The following is a 23,272-nucleotide window of genomic DNA, read 5'->3' as shown; positions in this document are numbered from 1 at the left end:
CGCTTCGTCTTTTATTACAACGATGCGTTGTGATGTTTCTTTAACAGAAACCAAAATCAAAATGTTCATGGAACATTCTAACAACATCTTGGATAACTATCAACGGTTCGTTTTGGGTCTTGTGAAAAACTTGCTAACTTCAAAAAATCTGGATACCACTGACAACGATGTGATCAAGCTGATCAACGAAATGTCGATATCTGATGTGTACACCGACGTTAGGAATCCGAACAGTAATATGTCGTATCTTTCTGGAACAGCACTTTGTAGTGTACCGGAACCAGTAGAAGTTGTGCTAGGCACGCGAAAGGTATTACGAACTATTCGCTATCAACGAGAAAGCAGTAGAAAGACCAGGAAGGTGATTCGAGTTATTAAGAAAAACAACACGGTTAAGGATACCATGCACTACATTCCTATTAAGGATACTATTTCCTTGATTATGAAAAATTCTAGCGCAAGAGAAATGGTTGCGAGAGAGATAAGGAGCGACGAGCAAGGGCATCGTAATGTGCTAAATAGTTTTAAGGACGGTGCTCTATTCAGAACTAACGAGTTTCTTCAAAAATACCCATTCGCTCTACGAATCTCCCTTCATGTAGATGACGTAGAAACTTGCAATCCTCTCGGTTCACGAAAAACCAAACAAAAATTGACTATTTTTTCATTCAAGTTGCAAAATATCGCAGATAAAATCAATTCAACAGTCGACCGTGTTTATGTTTGCCTAGTGGTGAAATGTAAAACGGTTAAAAAATACGGAATCAAACAAATCGTTGAACCTTTAATCAAAGATTTAATCACGCTACAGTCTGATCAGGGGATCACTATACAAATGAATGGTAAGAGTTTTACAGTTCGAGCTACTTTGGTTCACATTCTTGGTGACACCGCTGCCATTCATGAGCTTTTGGAATTAATGCCTCCGCAATCAAACATTTTCTGTAGAGCATGTTACATAACACGAAAAGACCTACACAACGGTAGATTCGGAAATGAACACACACTAAGAACTAGTGAAAGTTATGAACTAGATCTAGCAGCTGTTAACAATGGTTCCTTGTCTCCGGCTCAATGTGGAGTAATTCGAGAAAATGTTTTCAATTCTTTGAAATATTTTCATATTACACAAAATATGTCATTCGATCCCATGCATGATGTGTTAGAGGGGATAATCCCTCTAGCTATCAAGAAAATCCTTAATGATTTTGTCAACATTTCCAAATCTCTTACTGAAATTGAGTTAAACTCGAGAATCTCCAATTTCGATTACGGTACAGCGGAGAGTAAAGATAAGCCAAGTGCCAATTTTTCAGCCAAGAGCTTGAAAACTACTGGTCATGCACTAAGTCAATCTGCCTCACAGATGTGGCTCTTTCTTCGAGCGACTCCTTTCCTTTTTACTGATTTGTTATCTAAAAATGTACATTTCATGAACATCATACGTGATATTCTGAAAATAACGTTCTATTCCTTCTCGAACACACTAACAACTGATATGATCGAAGATTTTAAAAACACCATCAACAATTTTCAAATAAACTTTAAAATTTGCTTTCCTTTAACCAAGCCTACAAACAAAGTACATCACGTCACACACTATCCTAAAATCATTGAGGATAATGGACCGATTGCGAAAATGAGCTGCCTTCAGTTTGAAGCCAATTTCAAGAATTATTATTATTTAGCTTTATTTAGGAGGCTTTCAGCCTTAGGCTGGTTCGCCTCCAATCCAATTTCAAGAACTGCAAATCACAGACAAAAACTTGTGGTAACTTCAAAAATATTACACTAAGCCTGACAAACAGAACTAATCTTAAGCAAATCAATGCAATCCTTCAACACAGATATGAAATCGACAAAATTACAATTGTGTCTTCAGTGGTGGTTAAAAAAGCTTATTTTGATTTTCATTTAATTTTGTTCGATCTTCCTGAATACATCAGATGCATAAAGCATGCGAAAATTAATGGAACTTCGTTGCGACCTGACTTAGTAGTCAAATACAAGTCATGTGGCTCTGAATCATATGGGGTCTTGAAGGCAATTATCGAAAATAACAATGACTATACATGCATAATTTATGTTCTAGAGATAATAAGATTCTGTGAATTTTATAACAGTTATGAAGTAAAGATGACTGAAAAAGTAGTAAGAGTTCCAGTCAGTATTGTATGTACTAGAAAAACGTATAGTTTTTGGAAATGCCACAACATGGATAATTCACTTTTCATAAGCTTGAAATATGAAGATTAGAGTAAGGAGATTGTTGATCTCAATAAATTATTTTTTTCAAACTAACGCAAAATATGTTTTCTTTGATACATAATATCACAGTACAGTTCTTACGATACTTACACTAGAAAAGTAAGAACCTCATAGCAATTAATAAAAAAAAAAAAAAACTTTCTCCTCTACTTTGAGTATCGTTATAGATCCGTTGCTAATTAAAAATATCTTTTTCCTAGCCCAAAAATTCACAGACCAATCTCTGATGTTTCTTGAAGAGAAAGATCTGATATCCATTGGAATCACTCAAATGGGACCTCGGTTCATAATCCTATCAATTGTTAATAGATTGAAGGAAGCATCGTTCAGAGACCCGGAACCGGGAGAACTCTAGAGTAACATTTGAAATAGGCCTATGTCCAAAACGTAAACAAACCAGAAAATGAATTTTAAATTTTGACCGTCATTATTCAATTCATATTTAAGAAAATTGAAGTATTTTAGGCATTTATATTGTTCACAATAACAATAGTAACTGTATCTCAGTATACAACATCCAAAATATGCGAAAAGCTTTCAAAATTATATGAAAATCGATAACAATATAATTTCTTAAATTAATAAGCCTTTTTTGTGAATCTTTCAATGGATAGGCCCTTTTTGTTAAGCCGTTGTGCTTGTCATCAGAAATGGTAGGCCCTTTGCTAAGCCTTTTCGCAACGTCAAATAAATTCAAAACAAATCATCGGCCCTGCCTCAAGCAGTAGGGCCTAGCTCTGGTTTGAAACTTTTCAATCATCGGCCCTTCTACGCCACTAGGCTTATCAATGAAATGAAATAAATGAATGGTTGGCCGTTTTAGCGTGCGGGCCTATTGATGAATCGAAAAATTTCGTTGATCGGCCGTTTCGAAAATCGAGTTATTTTTAATGATTTTTCTCGATTATGCGGAACTTTCCTACACGATTAGTAGCTATCAAGCAGTGCTAAAGAATGGTATCAAAACCCGATTTATTTACGTTTTGGACATAGGCCCATTTCAAATGTTACTCTAGAACTCAGTCAAGATGGCTTGAGTGCTGGAGCTTCGACGTCTAGCCAGAGACAAGAAACCGAAAATCATCAGCAAGAATCAGCACCCATCACAAAGCAGGTAAAGAATATAATACCATTAAACACATTAAAGAACAATAATTGTTAGTTATTTAGTCAAACTATTCGTTGTAGATTCGTGAAGTGTTAGTAAATAACGCCAAGTTCCGGAAGATTGTCTACGGTAAACTGGATTTGGATGTGGTTCCTATCCACACAGAACTGCTACTGATGGTACGCATTCTCTGCAACGATATGGTGTCCAGGATGTTGAATGAGAAAATGTAAGTACCTAAATAATATTTTTTTGTTTCTTAAAATGTAGGTTTGTATTAGGATTAATTTGACAGTGAGCATGCATAAGGGCCTATACGCGATGATCGATTCTCTTCGTCGATTTTCTCTTTTGTTAATAACTCGCTAGATTTAACGTTTCTCGGTGCGTTTGCTGTTGCTTTTGATAGCCAATACAACCTGTTACTACTCTGCATTGAACAAATTCTAGAAAATTGTTTCGCTTAGCTGTAGCAATGCAAAGAGAAAATCGATGAAGAGAATCGATCATCGCGTATTCGCCCTTATGAATGCTCACTGTCGAATTCAACTTCCTTAATAGTTGCTGGTTTCTCGTCGTCGGATCTGTTTCGTTATTTTCGTTGTTTTGCATTCTTTTGACGTTTCTAAAAGTTTCCAAGGAACGTACTGAAATTGAGAGTAATGCAAAAGGTTTAATTTTAACCAATAATTCTAGGCGAATAAAAAAAAAGGATTATTATATAGGTATTACTTTGTGGTCCATCTCAATATGTGCAGCAATTTACCATCCAAAATCCACTTAGATATGGAAATTTTTATCTTATTATTTACATCCGTCGTACTTTCAAAAAGATTCCATATTGGTGACAAATAATATTGAAATAATTACACATGAATTTATGATTTCAGATACCCATCAACCGACGACAAGAGAAAACTTGCATGTGACATACTATTTGCATTTCCTGTGCCTTAGGCTGTGTTCCATTTGGAAAATTTTCACTTAGATTTGACACTTCGAAAATAAATTAAGATGTTCGAAAATCCCTCTGTTGTTGATCGGCCGATTTTCGAGAAAGCGTCTGTCAAAATTTATTCCTTGTCTGTCAGAAATAAGTCTGCTGGAATAGCAGGTTTATTTGAAAATTTTCAATCTGTCAAATTTAAGTAAAAATTCACCAAATGGAACACAGCCTTGTCTAAAAGTATACTGCTAGACTGAATGAAATATTTCATGGATTTTCCACATACTCGAGAAGTTTGTCCTGGAAAAGCTCCAGACATTTTACTCAGTTTGTGAGCAAATCCACTTTTGATGAAATTGAGTCAACTCGACTCAATTTTGAGTTGGTCTGATTGTCCGCATGGGGTGATTATAGTGCTTTTTATTGTGTGTGGCAGGATAATTTCTCAAAAAGGGATTATAATACTATTCATCTTATTTATCAATTATATAGAATATATTTTGAAGCTGCTTCATGTTTCAATATATGCAGATGACATAAAACATGGAAATATCTAAAGCATCTTTTCTGCAGCTATTTCAGCAAGAAGTTGACATTTTTACACTTGGTGCAAGAAGAATTTGTTAGAGCTTAACGTTAGTAAATGTAATTCTATATCGTTTACAAGAAAGTATGCCACAGTAAATGACACAATTTCCCTTGGTGAGAAAACAGTTGAAAGGTGTAATCAAGTAAGGTACTTAGGCATTATTCTCGACTCTAAGTTATCATTTGTTGATCACTACAATTACATTATATATAAAGCTAGTAACATGCTACACACTTAGATTTTTTACCGAAATGGGCACCACCGAGCAGCTCGGCATTTTATTTTGCTGGAAATTCAACAAAAAAAATGTTTGTTAGCTGAGATCTCGGCAAAATTCCCGTTTGTTAGCTGAATCTCGGCAAGTTTTTCACTGAGATCCAGCAAAATAAAATGCCGAGCTGCTCGGTGGTGCCCATCTCGGCGAAAAAATCTAAGTGTGTAGGGTTTATCAAAAGATTTAGTCTGCACTTCAATGATCCTTACACTATTAAAACATTGGCCTATGTGAGACCTCTTCTTGAATACTGTAGCGTAGTGTGGGGTCCGTATCAGGATAGATATATAAACCGCATTGAGTCTGTTCAAAAACAGTTTTTGTTGTTTGCCCTTCGAAAATTAGGTTGGACGAGATTATCACTTCCATCTTATGAATCACGATGTTTGTTAATAAATTTAGATAGACTGGAAATACGAAGAGACTTCGCCATGGTAACATTTATAAATCATGTTATTGCTCAAAGAGTTAATGTTCCGGAAATTTTAGAAAATATAAATTTTTATGCTTCCACTCGCTCTCTGAGGGTTAGGAATTTGTTTTACATTAACAATCAAAGAACAGACTATGCTAAGAATGAATTATGTCCAGCTATATCGCATATTCCCAATCAATTGACGTAACAATGAATAAAATAACATTTTAATTCCTCGCATAACGTCAACTAGAAGTAATGTTTTAACTTGTTCTTAAGACATATTAAAAAAATATAAACAAAGACAAAATTGTAAAAATAGCACTAAAGACAACAATTGTAAAACGGTCTACACTGATTGACAACAAATAAATAAAATAAATAAATAAATAACAAATGTAAACAGATCAAGTTAAGCGATACAAACTATTGCTCTTCTATCATTGTATATGACGCAAAAACAACCATCCAAATTTACTTTAATTTATTTTAGATAATCATAGGTCGAAAATTGTCCAATGTACAGTTTGAAATAATGATTGTTACTTTGGTCATTCAGACTGCCTAACATGATTGATGCTAATTTTCTAAAGGCGGGGCCAATCTAAAGTTAAGTACTCTACTCTGAAATCTGTGAAAGGGAATCTAGTATCATGTAGAACAAAACTTCTTATGTAAGGCCGTTCGCAATGCTGAGTTTCAAAATTGTTTTAAACGACTTGACAATTCTATAATTTGAAACTGTCAAAAATAAAACTGCAACACGATCAGCGCAACGCACAGTTCTAAAAGATGTTTGTAATCATCAAGTTCCATAAACTTTACTGTTCTCTATGAAGTTCATAGAGTTTTTTTGTGAAGCTCTTCGAATCATCTTTAAATACATACAGAAATTTGAAACAGAGTTCCATTCGTGTTTCAAACTCGCTCAGAAATAAAACAGAATAGTCGAGCAGTTGCAAATCTGGTGCAAAATAGTGCTCGAATAATGAAACTGCAACTCAGCATTGCGAGAGGTGCGTTTCTGTTCTAGTTTCAAATTGAAACAGTCTTTATTAAATACAACAGCATTGCGAACGGCCTAACACTCATAGATTATGTCATTGAGAAAAATCGTCCAATGTAACATGTCCTATGCACAACTTGACTAGTCAAAACGTCCTATGTGTTTTTTTTTTCTCAATATTGTATCATGAAATTGAATGCAAAATTGTGGTTTTACCGTTTCTACTGAATTTTCAACGTTATTATTCACTGACTACATTAAAAATAGTATTGCAAAATGTATTGTTTCTAAACAGTTAAAATAATAATCTGTCGAACTTCAACTTCGATTTTTTCAAAATGGTGGATATGTTACATTGGTCTATTTGAAAAGTGACGCGAGATTTCACATCATCCAGCGTGACTTTCAGGTGGCCAATTGGTGGCTAACAGTGACTTCACATAAAATGCCGCACATTTAAAAGGAACATATTATCAGATAACAAAAATCATCATTTTTAGAAAGAGCATGTCATAAAGTATTGTTAGGTATCACTAAATATCTTTCAATTTTATTCATGCTAATTGCTTCAGTTTAGATAGATAGATTTGCAAACAAACGGCAAATGTCAAACGGGGAGTGATTAATCTAAATTTTTGCAGGACTCTACACGGAGAAAAAATACTACCCAAAATTTGAGTTCTTTTTACTTAATTTTGAGTTGAGCCTCTCACTTGCATTCGTTATTGTTGTCAAAAAAGGAACGAGAGATTCGACCCAACGATATCGTTCAGCCCAATAAGTTACTTGTGAGTAAATTGCATATTCTCAAATTAACGTGAATTAAACTTAATTTTGGGTAGAATATACTTATGTGTAAGTATTTTTTTTGCTGGTGTTAAATGGAAACTACTATATGCGATTTACTCAAATTTGGGCTATCGGGCTGAACCCGGGAATTGAGCGAAAGTACTTCATTTTAGGTAGTTTTTCATCTCCGTGTAGGAATCTCTATAGATATGCTCCGATCGTGCAAGCGGTGGGTGATCTAGTAAATCACAGAATCTGAAATCTTGAACGATTTAGAAGACTTGAATATTTATTGTCCATGGTTATGGTCCTTAAATGATGTCAGTGGCGTAGAGGGTGCGGGTGTCACCCCTTATCAATCAGAACATCTTTACCTTGTTTGAAAACTCCCATATTTATAGAAAACAAAGGAATGAAATAGTGAGCCAGTTGGAAGCGTGGGAGGGGATGGGGTTGATAAGTCGAGTGTTAATTTTCAATCAGCAATTAACCACTTCATTCGAGCACTTAAAATGACGTTTACTACCACTCGAACTTTGAAATAAAACATTATTTTGAGATTTTTCTTCTTCTAGAACCTCGAGAGAAGTAGCCAACATTTGTGCGTTTCATAAAAAAATAGAAATTAGTTTGTCCAGTTTTGGGAAATCGCTGGTAGAAAGTCACGCCAAAACTGCTTGACAAAGTGGTCAATTAGCATGACCAATTCCACGCCAAATCGGTCAGTCACCAAACTTGACTATCTTCGATCTGGATGATACTTGGCACATATTTTCAGTATGATAGACAAAGTATTTTCCGCAGGAGAGGAGACCCTTTTGACTCAAGGGTAATTTTTGAAAAGGGCCTATGTGTTTTTGCAAACAACTTTAAAAAAAATGTAGCTCGAAAACAGTAGGTTGTAGGAAAAAAAAATTACTAAGAAGGAGTTGTAGGATTGTAGGCTTTATAAAAAAAATATACACGGATTTTTTTTTTCGTTTTTTTACAAAAAAAAAGTAAAAATAAACCTCAAAATTCAAATAACAAAAAAAAAAACGTATTTTTGATTTTTTTAAATATTTTTTTAATAAAAACTTGAATAGAAAGCAAAAGTTTTGAAAACAACTCCAGGATGGACAAACTTTTAATAAAAAAGTTTTTCTAAGAGCAACTTTTAAGGCATTTTTGAAACTTTCATTATTTACGGCAAAATGTTCAGTTTGATGTCAGTATATGATTATAAAAATCATTTCAAACGATAGTGCTCATATTGATAAACTTCCTAAATGTAACCGTTTTCGAGATATTTCAAATTTACTTTCATCATAATCATTTTTTTGTAGAAAATATGCCCTTTTCGTTAGTTATACGTGATTGTCCATCAAATATGATAAGTTCTGCAAGATATGCATGTACTTACCTTCAACTTACCCTTGCATCAATAGACTATTGGGAAATTGGTTTTAAACTTATAAGATAAATAAGATAAATAAATCAAATTTCCATGCGTTTTTATTTGCATCTTACATTTATTACTTTCGATCGTCTTTAATAATAATAATTTGTACATAAACCTTTTCGTTGGATATATTTTTATTTGATGAACTTTTGATTGGCATGTTTTTATATGTTATGAATGGTGCGTTCTTCGTCATTCGAAAATAGTTTCGCTAATATTTTATTTTCGGAAATCGGAACAATACAGTGATATTTTCTTGTACCTGGGATCATTTTGGCCTTTTCAAAAATGCTTTTCCATTCTGCAGCCCCATGTTCGTATTCCTTTTGTGACACAAAACAAAATGACATTTTTGTTAAATAATCATTACTCTTCTGGTTAGCCCATGCATATAACTCTGCTGCACTTGGATGTTCGTGTTCTACAGCCACACTTGTTCACTCATAAAGATTTTTTTAGTGATGTCTATTTTCAAAAGGATCGTCATGCTTATATACAAACGTAGGTACCATTTGGATATTCAGGTATAAATATTGTTTTGGTATTGAAGCTACTCTAACAGAGAAGCTCTTTTTTTCATGAAAAATACCATGGGAGACATTATAATGTACCTAAAATAATAAGATGGATAGGTACATCAATATTAACAACTTAAATAAAATGAAACTACGCTTGATAATGAAAATAAGTGCAACTTAACTTGTGTTGGTTTCTATATTTAAAATAATAGTGTTTTCATTTCCCCTGTAAATTCTAAACGGGTTGTCTGATCGTTCAATCGTCAAAAGTCAAATTGAAGGTAAATATATGTATATAACTTATCAATGCTGATAGAGAATCACGATTAACTTATGAAAATGGCTTATTTACTACAAAAAATTGATTTTCATGAAAGTAAATCGTGTCAAAAATATGGTGTAATATTACTTGCCAAAAAGGACAAAATTATCATTAATACAGTGCATGAACTGACATTACGCTGCTTTTACTGCATTTGTTTATTTTTGTGAGCTTGAGCTTGAGCTTGAGCTTGATTGACCGCCGACGGTTGCTACTCTGTTACTGCCAGATCAGCTGTAATTACACAGAGAACCAATAGACGATGCTTGGGACTAGCAATCATCCTCAATGTGTAAAAACTGGTGATCTTAAATTAGGCAATACCAGCGCCGGCCGCGCCCGAACACAGGTCAAGAAAGGAATGGGAAGGATTGTGTTGACATGACACTCGCTTTGATGGAAGCCGAGAACACCTCTGCACTTCCACGAGGAATCACTGGGATTTTGGATAAGAGGATTGGGTTTGCAGCAGGGTTCGTTTTGGTAAACGATAAGCTGAATTGATGTCCTAACGATCATATAACGCGAAGGAGCTTGGGACTAAACCCACGGTCTTCTGCTCAGTAAGCAAAAACGTTTGCCACTAGGCAGACGAGCACCTTTTTATTCACCGAGTTGCTGTTATTACCATGTAGTCATATTAACAAATAAAACGATTGACGAATCTTGAATGTGGATGAGCCTGAGATTAGACTCATGATGTTCTGCTCAGTAAGCAAAAACGGTTGCTCTAAGGCCACCGAGCCCCTCATATCACATAAAATCCGTTGCTCAAATTTGTGTATCCATTCAAACCCGGAACCAACGACAACAACGAGTTTCGCAAAATAGACGATACACAAGCGATTTTACCATAAATCTCTTTGATATGTAAGGACCTGGGACCGCGTTTTTCTGCTCAGTAAGCAGGCCACTGTAACCGACGATCTTTAAAATCCGAAAACTAAAAACTACGAAAAAGTACTTAGGCCTTCATTAAGTTCCACTTCCACGCGACGTTCAATGACAGGGTCCTATCCAGGATTACATCTGAAAAATCTAAATCTGGCCAACGCCCACCTAAACCTGTTCTAATCCACCTGAAATGACTAACGAATGGAAGACTTTGACTACCCAGCCATGCAATAGTCTCATTCCGTGCCTTATGGCAACTTGATGATTCTATTGCGCTCATCTTTTGGCACCACCCAGGGGAGACTTGGTCCTGTACCCAATGCTTAACTTATCTCAATTCCACTCAGCTACTCGCAATTTCTTGTGATATAGTGGGCGGAATATTATTATATGAGACAACTCAATGCAGACGTCTTTCCAAATTTGGCAGATCGACAGGTAATCGGTGAGTTACCACGATAGTTGCTATTCAACAACTCGACAACGTCCCATCGTCAACGCCTGCTATGAGAATTTCCCATTGCAGACGTCAACGAAATGACGTCATCGAGCTATCGATCAACTACCCTGGTTATCGCCTGGTACCTTATAGCACGATGCTAGGAGGCGAACCGGAAGAATCGATGAGCTACCTTTCCCCCAACTGCATTTGTTTATTTTTGTGGCCATAAAAATTACTTGAGATTTTCGACATGATTGTAGTGCATCTTCTTGGATATCTTCGGGGAAAGTCCTTCGAAACATCAAGAGGAAATAACAAGAAACTCCTGTTGATAATTTTTGCGGTCGACGGTGTTATAAAACTCCTGAAAATGTCGGAAGAAACATCGCTATTTTCGTTATTTTTGTAGTACAATTTAAAGATTATAAGACATTTAAAATTTAAACCACAATATTCTCTCAGCCCGAGCAGTTGAAAATAGCTTATGAATACCAAATTTAGGTATGATATTAGCATAACTTGCAATCTAAATATGGCATTGATGAGCCTGACTTAAGAGGAAAAATACCAAAAATAAAACCTCAAGAATGTTGAATTGTTGTTTAATCAGGCGGAATCAATCAGGCTAAAGCCTTGTTGTCCTCTGCTGTCCGAAGAAGTCGTCTCCACTCTACTCGATCCATGGCCACACTTCGCCAGCCTCGTAGTCTGCGAAGGGTCCGCAGGTCGCCTTCTACTTGGTCGATCAACCTTGCCCGCTGCACGCATCTTCTTCTTGTTCCTGTTGGGTCGCTTTCTAGAACAGTTTTCACTAGGTCGTCGTGCGGCAGTTGGCGGCATAGAATGTAGGCGGCGCTCAGCAGTGTGATCGCGCGGTAGTTGCAGCAATCCAACTTGTCGACCTTTTTGTAGATTGGACATACGACACCGTCTATCCACTCCTCCGGTAATATCTCCTCCTCCCAAATCTTGGCAATTACCCAGTGCAGCGCTCTAGCCAGCGCTTCACCACCGTATTTTAATAGCTCACTTGGTAGTTGATCTACACCAGTTGCTTTGTTGTTCTTCAGCCGACCGATCTCCTGCTCAACTTCTTGAAGATCAGGGGCCACACTGGGGCAGATCAGTGATTTTCTCGGAAAAAAATTAATAACTTTTGAACAAAGCATCCAATCAGAATACTGTCTTGGGTAAAGTTGTTTGTATTAGTTAAGCGCTTCTTCTGAATAAATTAATTAGTTCGCAACTTGGTCGTAGAGATGGCGCGCGAATCTAACTTTTGAATAAAGCATCCTAGACGTATGGTGTTTTCAAAGTTTTTTTTATCTATTAAAATGAAGGAAAGTTGCAGAAGACAAAAAACTTCCAGAATCCTTAGTTTCGGAGATATAGGGTATATTGAAAAATATGATGTCAAAATTCTTATATGTTAACTTTTTTGTATATTTTCATATGTTTGCTCTGGTTTCTGCATTTATTCCAACGAAAACAAACTAGGTGTGAATTTTCATTGAACTATTTGTGGAATTTATAGTGGTTTTAGTGAAATATCTTCGAAAAACATGATATTTTGCCTCTATTTTAGGTGGGTGGGATTCTCGAAAGGGCAGCTAAGGGCAGCTGGACTTTGTCTCTTTTGTTAGCTCGTCTAACATATACCAGAAAACTGAAGACTTGATATTCGATGATTTTTTTAAATTTCACTTTATATATACCGATAAAAACATCCTTTACATTGAAATGAACTGTTTCACAAAAAGGAAAACATTATATAAATTTTTGACATGTCACCATTTTTAAATGCTGTGCTGAATTTTGAGATTGTTTACTTATTATGAGCTGCTATCATCTGCTTTTGACTCTCTGCTTACTACACGATTATCCGTCCCTTTCCACCATGTATACGTCAGCTCAATCAGCTGCATTACCCAGGTATAGTTGTATATGTGACATCATCGTACAAGTAAAGAGCCTGAATTTATAAAGAGACGACATCTTATCCATTTGACAGGTCTTCTGCTCGATTGGAATGACTTTTCCTATGACTTTGACGGACAATCGATTGTTCCAATTTTGATATGTCGCCTCTTTATAAATTTAGGCTCTTTACGTACAAGCTGTGTGCTGCCGTGCCAACGTGATCGTGTAACGTACAATTATCGATTACTTTTTCGAAGAGACGTATCAGCTTTTGTAAACAATGCATTTGATCGTCGGTTTGGTGTAACTGGTAGCTCATGCACGCATACTAACACCATAGAGGTAACTCTAAGGCCACTGGGTCCCGAAGAAAATCATTATTATTTTTGGCTCACTCAGTACCAGAACAACGGTCCCAAGCAGTCCCAAGCGAGGGGCGATTCACTTGTGTATTTTCGATTCAGGCCAACGTATTGATGAACGTATTGAAGTATTTTTTTATCGAATAAACGTGTATTTTGTGTAATAATGTATTTTTTTGTATTTTTTGAATATATGTATTTTTTTTTGTATTAGAAAAATAAAAGTGTATTTTTATGCATTAATGTATTGAAAATCAGATATAAGTGTATTCTGTCATTTCAGTGTTTATGTTTACCACTCAAACCGAGGATCTAACGGATCAAACTCACAATGTTGACGTTTTGTTTGACAAATGCACAACACACGTGAACTTTAAAATACCCACTGATGAGTAGAATTTCACCCATTTTAAAGAAAAGAGGCTTAACTCATTAACTACGTAGACAGTTTTTTGGGTTTCCTCGCCCCCCCCCCCCCTTATAAACCTGCGTAGACAAATGTCCAGACAAAAATTTTAAAATTTGTATGGGCCACGCATAATTGCCATCCCCCCTTAATTGTCTACGTAGATTATGAACAGCCCTTACCTCGCTCATTACGCATTAATAAGCATCTGTTACATTACGCTACATCTGTTACATTACGCATTAATGAATTTTCGTACCTTATTTGTGGCTCACAACTACTCAAAATGTTTTTTTTTTTAATTTAATAAATGATTTAAGGCACTTTTCTTTAAAATGGGCGAAATTCTACTCATTAATGCATTGTTTTGTGATTAAAGCTCGGATTAAAACACAAAATAATAAATTTACGCATTTTGTTCGAATTCAGCATTTTGATTGTACATATTTTCGATTTTTTCGTACAAATAACGAATTATCGTGTATTTTTATTATTCGTCGAATATTTTTGTATTTTTTTTCCGAATTTTGTATTTTTTTTGCATTTTTTTGAATAATGACGAGAATTATGAATTTTTGAGTATTTTTTTCATTAACGTATTTTCGATTCATTCTCGAGAGCAGTGAATTGCCCCTCGGTCCCAAGCTATTTCACTCACCCCTGCATGTTCTGCATGAATCCACACACCCCTGATGTTATCTGTCAAACTTTCATAGCGAATCAAAACAAAGATAGTGTAGTAATAGAATTTCAACTAGAATAGGGTACGTTAATCGTTTGCTTGGGACCAATAGGCTACTATAGTGGTGAGCCAATTTAAAATCGTTAGTTTCGTATTGATTGTTGCTAACACCACTTTCATGCAGGAGAAAATTTCCCCTATCTGATGGTAGTGTTAGTATACGTGAGCGAGCTACCAGTTACGCCAAACCGACGATCAAATGCATTGTTTACAAAGCTGATACATCTCTTCGAAAAAGTAATCGAGAATTATTAATGTGCATCAATGTTTCAGTAGTTGGTATCCATAAGCATGAATTTTTTTCTCGTCTCAGTTCAGTGATCAATTTCCGGTGTTGTGCAATAATCCACAAAGTTGCTATAATGGATTCACATTCAATGTAAATTTTCAACAGTTGTTTATTCTATGCCATATGCTCAACATGCATTTCGTTTAGTGGTATCTGAAAATTAATTTTAGTAAAGATAATAGATCACACAAGCACATCAAACTATTTTTCCAACCAGATCCATTAATTACAAGTCTGCGAAAAAGACCGAAGAAAAATTCAGCCCAATTAATAAAAAAAAATAACGAGGTATTGGCATTATTACAACCACCGGATTCATTTGACGATAGTGACAATTAAGGACAACTGATTTCTAAATACTTTAACTTAAGAGATAGTTTAATCTTTAAACCATTTCTGCTTCTGCAATTTAAAAAGTTTAACGAATAAAAATTATACATAACTGACAGGTTTCCTTATTAGTAGAGATACTTGTAACGGTTTACAAAAGGTGAAATTAAAAAAAATCATCGGATATCATGTCTTCAGTTTTCTGGTATATGTTAGACAATGACATGAGCTAGCAAAAGAGACAAAGTCCAGATGCCCTTAGCTGCCCCTACGAGAATCCCACCCACCTAAAATAGAGGCAAAATATAATGTTTTTCGAGAATATTTCACTAAAACCACTATAAATTCCACAAATAGTGCAATGAAAATTTGCACCTAGTTTGTTTTCGTTGGAATAAATGCAGAAACCAGAGCAAACATATGAAAATATACAAAAAGTTGCGGAGACGAGCCAGCCAACGGCTGAAAGTCTCCTTAATAAAGATATAAAAAAAAAAAACAAAAAGTTAACAAATAAGAATTTTGGCATCATATTTTTCAATATATCCTATATCTCCGAAACTAAAGGTTATGGAAGTTTTATGTCTTCTGCAACTTTCTTTTATTTTAATAGATAAAAAACCTTGTTGAAAACACCATACGTCTAGGATGCTTTATTCAAAAGTTAGATTCGCGCGCCATCTCTACGACCAAGTTGCGAACTAATTAGTTTATTCAAAAGAAGCGTTTAACTAATTGAAACAACTTTACCGAAGACAGTATTCTGATTGGATGCTTTGTTCAAAAGTTATTAATTTTTTCCGAGAAAATCACTGATCTGCCCCAGTGTGGGCCGGTAGCCTGCCGTCTTCAGCGCGTGCTCCAAGGTCTGTTGCCGTGCCACCTTCGTTTTCTGCTGCTTCACCGTTGAGGTGCTCGTCATAGTACTGCTTCCACCTCTCAATCACCTCACACTCGTTCGTGAGAAGGTTACCGTCCAAGTCCTTGCACATATCGACTTCCGGCCCGTAGCCTTTGTGCGAACTATTTAGCTTCTCGTTGAACTTCCGTGTGTCGTTTACGCGGTACAGATTTTCCATCACTTCGCGATCTCGGTCTTCCTGCTGACGCTTCTTCCTTCAAAAAACCGAGTTTTGTCTGTTCCGCGTTTGTCAGTATCGCTCCACATTCAATCTCGTGCGGTGTTGCAGCATTCTTGCCCGTGCTGCATCCTTCTCCTCTACTAACAGTTTGCATTCGCCGTCAAACCAGTCATTTCTTCGGTTCGGGATTGCAGTACCTAGTGCCGCTGCAGCAGTACTACCAACAATCAATTCGAAACTAACGATTTTAAATTGGCTCACTACTTGACTAGCCTCTTGGTCCCAAGCAAATCGATTATTGTACCCCATTCTAGTATAAATTCCAGTACTACACTATGTTTGTTTTGACTCGCTATGAAAGTTTGACAGATAAAATGAGGGGTTCGTGGATTTTCCTTTGTTTCGAGGGGTGCATCGATTAGCTTGGGACCGAAGATAGTACCAGAGCTGAGCCAAAAAGTTGAGCTCGTTTCTTCGGGACCTTCTGGTCTTAGAGTTACCTCTATGGTACTACCTAAGGCGGAACGGATTTCCCTCCAGCCATCTTCAAGAGAAGCTGCGCCAAGCTGCTCTTCCGTGGGTAGTGCAACTTCCAGCTGCTGCGCGTAGTCCTGGGCAACTCCGGCGTCTCTTAGTTGCTCAATGTTGGGTCGCGTCGTTAGACTTCGACGGATGTTATGTACCGCCGAGAGTTTTGAGCGCATGCATACTGCAACTAGGTAGTGGTCTGAAACTATGTTCGCACTGCGGTACGTGCGGACGTTGATAATGTCGGAGAAGAATTTCCCGTCGATTAAAACGTGATCGATTTGGTTTTCTGTGTGTTGGTCAGGTGATCTCCAGGTGGCTTTGTGGATATCCTTGCGGGGGAAAAATGTACTTCAAACTTCCACACCCCGAGAGGCTGCAAAGTTCACGCATCGTTGGCCGTTGTCGTTCGATGCGGAATTCAGGCTGTTTGGCCCGATTGCTGGTCTATACATTGTCTCTCGTCCTACCTAAGCGTTCATGTCGCCGATGACGATTTTGACGTCACGTTGCGAACAGCCGTCGTACACCTGCTTCAGCTACGCATAGAATGCTTCTTTCTCGTCTTCGGGTCTCCCTTCGTATGGGGCAGTGCACGTTGATGTGCTGTCGTTGAAGAAACGGAGCACTACAAAGCCGGTTCCCAGCCCAGCTCGTTGGTGGTGCCACAGCTCTGGTAGAAAGTAGCCGCTCGATGCCCGCTTTTCCATACCTTATGTCCCGTCCAGCAAAATTCCTGCAGTGCTACGACTTCGAAGTTGCGTGGTTGTAGTTCGTCATAGATTAACCTATCGCAGCCTGGGAAGCCGAGCGATTTGCAGTTCCATGCTCCGAGTTTCCAATCGTAGTTCTTATTTCGTCGCGTAAGTGCCGATTTTTCCAACCCGTATTTTGTTGTTTAAAAGGTCTTCTAATATCAATCTAATTACTCTTATACATATGTGCAATTGTTTAAAAACTGTAAGATCACATTTTGTTATTTTGGTATTTATTTGATATTTTACAAAATATAACGATAGCTGAATAAAATCAAAAATTGCAAACCAAAAATAAGATAATATTTGGCACATTGATGATTGTTATGGCCTTAAATAGATGAAACATACAGCAATACAACATTAATTTTACGCGAAAGTATTTAATAATTCATTCATTTACATTTAATTTTACATGCATCTGTGTTTTTACATAAAAGTGAAAATTTCTATTGAAATTAATTGAATTTTCAACGAAAAACGATATTTCAGCATTAATTAAATGAATTACTAATCATTGCACATTACTTTTATATTAAAAAAATTGCTGCATTTTGTAGTTGAAATTTAGAAAATATGTTTATCTGTGAACATAAAAACTACAAAATTATCGCGAAAAATTGCAAATTCTGCATATGTTTCATTTAAATCTGTAATAAAATCTTACATCCCGGTTGGGTTTTGTAATTGCCATCAGATGCCGTTATCAACTGAAATTAGAGAACGTAAGTTGAAGTGGGTCGACAATACTCTACGAAGGGAACGAAATCTGCAAGCAAGCATTGGATTGGTACCCCGGCGGGACATTGTAGCAGAGGCAGATCCTAGGACTCACAGAACTTCAAGCAAGTTGATAGGAATTTGACCTGGATCAAGGTTAAAGCAAAAGCAAGTACGGAAAACTTTCACGTTGGTCTTTTCCACCACAGGTGTGAGTGAATGGCATTCAGGAAAACAGTTAATTAAATAATTTTAAATCGGTTAAAAATCTGTTATAGCGTATTGAAAAAAAAATGTCCTAAGTTCGTATGTCACATAAAATAATGTATATACCAAAGCAATGTTTTTAAGCCTTTCTAGTATTATTTCAGTTGAAAATCTAAGTTTCTCAATATTCGTCAATATCGCATATTACCCCAAGAGCTGTAAAGATCCATCTGGATGTAACTTCGACTTTGACCAACCTGAGAAGAACACTACGTTCCATTTTTGCATTTACGCAGTTGTATGCACTCTTCGCGTACAACGTATGTTATGTGGGTTACATTCCTACGGTTATTTATTTTTACGTGACGAATTCGCAGCTTTTTTTTTGTTCGAAACGCGTGACACGGATGACTTCATCCAGGGTGTTCATTATCGTCCAAAAGTGGAAGGTAGGTTGATGCGCACTTATTTCGGGTTCGAGTGGCGCTGCTGGTTGGCTGATGGAAATTGGGGGTAAGACGGACACCCTAAGGATTGTTATTGTTTTATTGTCAAGCACGAAATTATTCTAACGCAAGGAACAACATACACAGCAACAGTTTAAATCATCGAAATCATCGAAACATGAATTCCGACAACGGTTACAGTACCAATCACAGCAACATTTTCGGCCACCGGAGCATCATTCGACATAACGACCAGGATAACATTAACAGCAATAACAAAAACAACAGTTCCTACCAGTTCCACATCAGAAATCATGGCAACCCCCGTTTTCTTCCACCTGACCGAGAGCTTATTTCAGCAGCAAAAATGTCTTCAACAGACCACCGGTTAATTATCAACCTACGATGCAGTTTGAAAAAAGGGAAACTATAAACCCGTACCCAGTAAGCGGTCTTCCGAATTCACATGGTATGGCTCCGGGGAATTCTTCATCTACAGCGTGTCAGTCGTGCACATATGTAGACATGCGTGTTTTCGGCACAACTGACGCACTCACCTGAGGTAGAATATGACAACATAACTGAGCCCGAGGATCATGGCATCTCTCACTCCCTGACCAGCACGACGTAAGTGACCATGTCGCTAGTTTATCAAGTAGCTCTTTTTTAAGTGAAACTACAGTCTATTGCCAAAATTTTAACCGTATGCGTAGTCCGTATAAAATAAACGAAATTCAAAATAAAATAAGCGGATGCACATATGATACAATAATTGGAACAGAAACTAGTTGGTCTGACAGTATTAATAGCGAAGAGGTCTGTGGTAGTAAATTTAGTGTTTTTGGATGTGACCGCGATTTATCATTATCAGGTAAAACATCAGGTGGTGGTGTACTTATTGCTATAAATGCTACATTTCAAGCTGAACAAATTGCTAGTGAAAGACAAAAAGAATTTGAAGATGTGTGGGTTAAAATTTTAATAAACGGTGAAGAACATCTTTTCGCTTCTGTTTACTTTTCTCCACACTTTTTCAAAAAACCAGCTTACGAAAAGTTTTTCCCTGCTGCAGAACTGAAAATTCAAAGAGAAGTTCCAAGAACCAAAATTCATATTTATTGAGATTTTAACCAGAATACTGTTAATTTTATACAGGATAGTGATAATGATTCTCTGCTGTTACCAATTGTAGGTGAAAACGATACTTTGCAATTCATATTTGATAAAAGCAGCCACTTAGGACTTCATCAAATTAATCATGTTCGTAACCAGCTCAATTCCTATTTCGATCTTATGTTTACGAATTGTACAGAAGATTTTTGTATTGTAGAAGCAGCAGTTCCATTATGGAAGAATGAAAAATTTCATACGGCTATTGAATACTCAGAGTTCACAGACTCGCATCGGTCACGCCCAAGCGTTGTTGATTTTGAATTAGTTTATGATTTAGAAAATGCAATTGTTTCTGAATTTCACAGCAGACTGAATAACATAAATTGGCAAAACCATTTAAAAGATGAAAACGACATAGACAAGGCTGTTGACATATTTTATACTAACTTATTCAATATCATTGAAGTATTCGTTCCTAAAATACTAAAGAGAATAATGAACAGTACCAAATATCCTGTGTGGTATACACAAGAAATCAGAAATATTAAAAACAGGAAGCGAAAAGCACATAAGTCGTATAAAAAGTTTAAAACTTTATTTTTATTCTTTATTGGGAGCAGGGAAAAGCCCATTTGAGTGGAGCTTATAAAAACTTTTTTTTTCTCAAATGGGCATAAAACCTCCTCATCTTTTCGCATCAACTGAACAGTACATTCCAAATGATACATTATTAACTTAAGCCTAAACAAAATACGACCTTATTCTATTTCTTACCACTACCTATAATTACTAACTGAGCACTCCACGGAACCTATTTTTATTAATGGAACGTGACAGGTGAAAGTCGAAGACATGGTAACAACGGTTGAACACACGACACATACTACTAAAAGGCTCATTATAGCCATAATTAGTACGGAATGTCGATATACGCATAAATTGATGAGAACGGAGAGTACGACGACGAATATCAAAATTCAACTCACGCAACACTGTAGGACAATCTATGTGAGATTGAACAACATCAGATATGAAACAAGCCTTAGTGACATTCCTACGAACCTCCAGAAGGTCGAGGTCAATTAATTTACAACGATCTTCATATCTAGGGAGATTATATGGATCATTCCAAGGCAAACGTCGAAGAGCAAAGCGAATAAACTTATGTTGGATAGCTTCTACTTGCTGTACGCTGTTATGATAGTAAGGAGCCCAGACCACAACTGCATACTCCAATGTAGAGTGAACTAAAGAACAATATAGGGTCTTCAAACAGTGAATATCCGAGATTTTTTTTGCAGCACGAAAAATAAAACCCAGGCATTTAGAAGCTTTGGAGGTTATATATCCTACATGATCTTTAAAAGTAAGTTTCGAATCTAAGAGAACACCCGAATCCTTAACAGTAGATTCTCTCTTTAGAGATATTCCGGCAATGGTGTAATCCAATGAAATGACAGAACGTTTACGTCCAAAGGAAATTACTGAGCATTTGTTGACATTCAAGCTCATACGATTAGTTGCGCACCATTTGGAAAAAAAGGTTAAGTTCTTTCTGAACGAAATGTGCATCTTCTTCACAGGTTATTACATAATAGAGTTTGAAGTCATCGGCGTCATTCAGGTACAGCAAGAATACGAATGGTCCAATATGACTGCCCTGTGGAACACAGATGTGACATAGAATGGTTCTGATATAGTATTACCAATTTTGACCGACATTGAACGACCAACCAGATAAGAGTTTAGCCAATCTAGCAACGAACCAGAGAAACCAAGACGTTCAAGCTTTGCGATCAAGATTTCATGGTTGATTTTATCGAAAGCAGCTGAAAAATTAGTATAAATGGCATCGACCTGCTTGTGAGCTTCTATAGTCTTGATGATAAAGGACGTGTATGGAACCAGATTGGTGCAAGTGGATCTCTTTGGCATGAACCCATGTTGTGTCGCGGAAACGTAGTTGAGACAATGATGCTTGAGGAAGTCGAGGACAATCAGCTTAAATAGTTGAAACCTCTCGTTTATCGCCCATTTTTTGTACACGGGAAAAACAAATGATATCTTCCATGTTTTAGGAAAAGATCCGGATGAGAGCGAGCTGTTGAAAATAATAGCTAGAGGATGCGAGAGAGCAGAACTACAATTCTTCAAGATGGTAGATCGTATGCCGTCCGGACCGAGGTTTGGTGAGCATTTCAACCGAGCGCAAGCTGATTCAACAGTATTATGTGATATCCGTGGATGAGGACCGATGGCAGAGCGGGGAGGAACATTAGCTGCAGAATCAGTCACCAGATGTAGGTCAAATGATTCGTCAGTAAATACTGCTGAGAATTGTTCTTTGAAAAGGTCAGCTATGGCCGGAAGAGAAGAAGCTTCTTTATGGCCGAGCTTCATGGTTGAAGGTAGTCCTATTTCCTTTCGCTATTCGTCGATATATGACCAGAACTTCTTGGAATTGTCTTTTAAATTACGTTGAATTCGACGCAGATAAGTATGAAACAGTTTCTTGTTTAGCCGTTTGTATCTACTGTTGCAGGCGAGGTAATACGACCGTATGTAGGAGTTACGATTCTTGGACAGTTTTTTAAGAGTCGATCTTTAAACCGACTTCAGGCGCTTAAGAAGGTTGTTGGACCAGGGTGGGTACACAGGGTTTTTACACACTATTTTGGGCGTAAGCTACGACGAAAGTGAAGACTTCAACTGTTGTTTTGACGCTCAAATCATGCAACATGTTCTTCCAACCGATAGAGGATAAAAATAGATTCATTTTCGAGAAGTCAGTTTTTCTGAATGTATAACGAGTGGCTTCGGTGACAGGGATGAATTCATAAGGAACACATTCCTTTATGAACAATTGAAGAGGTGGATGATGGTGGCTTTCCTTAACAAGAGGGCCCAACAAACAATTCAAAGTCACAAATAAGCATACACATTGAATAAATGCTGTATAACAGTGTACAATGCTGAATAAAACAGGATGTCAAATTATGTGCTGAAAAACGCTCATTGAGATCGATAGATGCGCCTTTATTCCACCGTTTGCTCTGATATGATTAATTTCCTTATTAAAAGCTTTATAAACGTTGACTGTCTTCCTTATTCAGAACCAGAAGGTTGATCTAATAACAAACTGAATAAGTGTAATTAGCACATACATTGTCGCTTTTATTCGACTGTTTTCAATTGATTGAATAAAATGCTTTTTAAACGTCTTATAAATGTTTTCTAGCTCCATTATTAGATTTCTTTGTATTGTTTTACAATATTGCTGTATAAAGGTGAATACACTCAGAAAATAGCTCTTATACCACCCAACAAACAATTCAAAGTCACAAATAAGCATATATATTG

The 23,272-nt window shown here is 36.7% G+C and overlaps 1 protein-coding gene across 1 annotated transcript in view; it reads right to left on the bottom strand.

Annotated features, from left to right (window-relative positions):
• The window catches only part of LOC135701513 (THAP domain-containing protein 1-like), a 278,412-nt gene that overhangs the window by 119,667 nt on the left and 135,473 nt on the right, over positions 1-23,272 (bottom strand). The window lies entirely within an intron of this gene.

Source organism: Ochlerotatus camptorhynchus, unplaced genomic scaffold, assembly GCF_037179485.1.
Source record: "Ochlerotatus camptorhynchus isolate MF236.1 unplaced genomic scaffold, CSIRO-AGI_Acam_v1.1 ptg000165l, whole genome shotgun sequence".
In the NCBI taxonomy this organism is placed as follows: Eukaryota; Metazoa; Arthropoda; class Insecta; order Diptera; family Culicidae; genus Ochlerotatus; species Ochlerotatus camptorhynchus.
This window is presented reverse-complemented; position numbering and strand designations above follow the sequence as displayed.